The sequence below is a fragment of the Chrysochloris asiatica genome, unplaced genomic scaffold (assembly GCF_000296735.1).
Source record: "Chrysochloris asiatica unplaced genomic scaffold, ChrAsi1.0 scaffold00018, whole genome shotgun sequence".
In the NCBI taxonomy this organism is placed as follows: Eukaryota; Metazoa; Chordata; class Mammalia; order Afrosoricida; family Chrysochloridae; genus Chrysochloris; species Chrysochloris asiatica.
The window spans coordinates 923458-926425 of record NW_006408536.1 but is presented as its reverse complement, the minus strand read 5'-3'; the positions used below and the strand labels follow the sequence as shown (position 1 = coordinate 926425).

Here is a 2968-nt window from a genome sequence, read left to right as displayed (position 1 = left end):
ACTGCGGCCCGACTCATAACTACTATGCTACCAGAGCATAAATAAATTTCACTGGTTCTGCTTCTCTAGATAACCCAGCCTAAGACAACAGGGGAACTTTTTTTTATGAACTGTCTCCATGGAACATGTGTTGTACTTAACTTGCCTTGGAAAACGTAAATCAACAACAGGAAAAAAATAGAAAGTATATTATTGCCTACATCAGTGGCCAATAATTTTTACAGGGCCAGATAGTACATAGTTAGAGCTTTGTAGGTCATATCAGATAGTGTCTGTGACATCTATTCAGTTCTGATTTTGTAATGCAAAGCTGTCAGAGCCAATATGCAAATGAATAGATATGAGTATGTTCTAATAAAATCCTATTTACAAAAACAGTTGTTGGTGGACCGCTCACGGCGGCCCCTCCCACCGCCCGCCGCTGCCTCCCAGGCATGGCCCTGTGCCTCGCCACACTATGGTAGCAACACAGCACAGAACCCTGGACTTCATTCTCAGCGCCAAAGCTGATGGCGAGACCATTCTGAAAGGCCTCCAGTCCATTTTCCAGGAGCAGGAAATGATGGAGTCGGTGCATACCTGGCAGGACCTTGGCCACTTAGCAACCTGCACCAACAAAAACAGCAGCTTTGCCAATTTGAGAATTTACCCCCATGGATTGGTGTTGCTGGACTTTCAGAGTTACGACAGTGATGTGCAAGGCAACAGAGAAATGGACAGTCTTTTGAACAAAGTGGAAGAAAGAATGAAAGAACTGAGTCAGGACAGTACAAGGGTGAAGTGCTTACTACCCATAGTTCGAGGAGGGACCATCGACAGATATTGGCCCACTGCTGATGGACACTTGGTGAAGTATGACATCGATGAAGTGGTATATGTTGAAGATTCACCAGAACATTAAAATTCTACACTCAAAGCAATTTGGAAATATTCTCATCCTCAGTGGGGATGTCAATTTGGCAGAGAGTGATATGTCATATACCCGGGCCATCATGGGCAGTGGAAAAGAAGATTACACTGGCAAAGACGTACTGATCCTTGGAGACGGAGATGGGGGCATATTATGTGAAATAGTCAAATGGAAACCAAAGTTGGTCACTATGGTAGAGATTGACCAAATGATGATTGATGGGTGTAAGAAATAGATGTGAAAAACATGTGGCGAAGTCTTAGACAATCTTAAAGGAGAATGCTATCAGGTTCTAATAGAAGACTACATTCCAGTACTGAAGAGGTATGCCAAAGAAGGGAGGAAGTTTGATTATGTGATTAATGATTTGACAGCTGTCCCCATCTCTGCGTCTCCAGAGGAAGATTCCACATGGGAGTTTCTCAGACTGATTCTTGACCTCTCATTGAAAGTACTGAAACAGGAAGGGAGATATTTTACACAAGGGAACTGTGACAATTTGACACAAGCCTTGTCGCTCTATGAAGAACAGCTTGGGCGCCCGTATTATCTTGTGGATTTCTCCAAGGAGATCATCTGTATCCCTTTATACCTGGAATTGTGGGTATTTTACACTGTGTGGAAGACTAAGCCTTGAAGATGAATGTCACTGATCATAGATGGCATCAGAACGAGGCAGGTAATTGATTATGAATTCCTTAAGGGTTTTTTAAAAATTAATTTTAATTTTAAAAAAAGCAAATGGAAAATGTATATTTTGATGCACTAGGGTGTGTGTATTTTCTTTCTCTCTTTTTTTTTTGACAGTCAGCCTAAGGATGATCCAGCAGCACAATTGAGGCTGCTTCGTGCACTGAACCCCTAGAATGTGATTTTTGTTACTCTGTATTTCTGTGTGGGCTGTTTGCCCCCCACCCCCGCTTCCGTTTTCATTTTGCTTTTGGTAGACCTTCCATGTGGATGTTCAGAGGAACGAGCATCATTATATTGTTCCTGAGGGAAGTTCTGTTCAGAAAATTGACTTAGGTTATTAGGATTTGGTGCTTATAAAAGAGAATTCAATAAAATGAATAGCAATGCTCCCATTAAAGTCACAGAAGAAAGAGAAAAAAAAAAAAATACAGGTGTTGGGCCACATTTGTCCCAACAGCCATAGTTTGCCAACCTCTGCTCTATAAGAAAGAGTTACAATCTGAAAGGAAAAAATGTGTTTTTTAAAGATAGGGAAGGGATGGTGTCCTAGAAATACACACAGATACACATAAAAAAAAAGACACACAATACATTTACATGGAGAACAGCTGTAGAAAGTATAATAGAAAGAAAAGCAAAAGTCAACATATTGATCCTGTTCTATCATAAAAACTAAGCTAGTTGTCATGGATTAATTCACACTCATGGTGACCCCTTGTGTGTAAGAGGAGACCTGTGTTCCACTAGGTTTTCAATGACTGATTTGTTGAACGTAGACTGCCAGGCCTTTATTTCAAGGTGCTTCTGGGAGGATTTGAACTACCGAGATTTTAGCTAGTGTCTAACTACTTAACTCTTTATGCCAGGGCAGAGACTTTGGGGCCTATCCCATAGATATAGTTATATATTTTCATTTATTAATATATGGAGAACATACAGCAAACTATTTTAAATACTTTATCAATTTCTTCTAATATTTACTAGCTAAATCTTTTGAAAGACTCTCTTTGCCTCCTTTTAACATTTTAAAAAATCCAATTTTCTTTTCTGAAAAATAGAGGATATTATATTTTATTTTATAGAACAAATAGCTTTATTGCAAATAATACATACTTCATATATAATAAACTTTTGCCATAAAAAATTTGCAATGCCATTTTGAAAGCTGAAAATGTGGTTCTAACAGAGATGACCTTGAACTTGGCCTAGTTAAAAAGAGGGACAAAACCAGCCACACTCATGACCTAAATATCTTAGACCAGAAGTGGGAAATGCCCAGCACGCGGGCCATATAAGGCCCTCAAAATAATTTGGTCTGGTCCTGCCAACGCAACTGTAGTTCCAGCCATCACACAGGGGTGAATT

General features: G+C 39.7%; 1 pseudogene; it reads left to right on the top strand.

Annotated features, from left to right (window-relative positions):
* Window positions 1-457: 457 nt before the first annotated feature.
* On the top strand, window positions 458-1547 carry LOC102841412 (annotated as a pseudogene).
* The last annotated feature ends 1421 nt before the right edge of the window (window positions 1548-2968 follow it).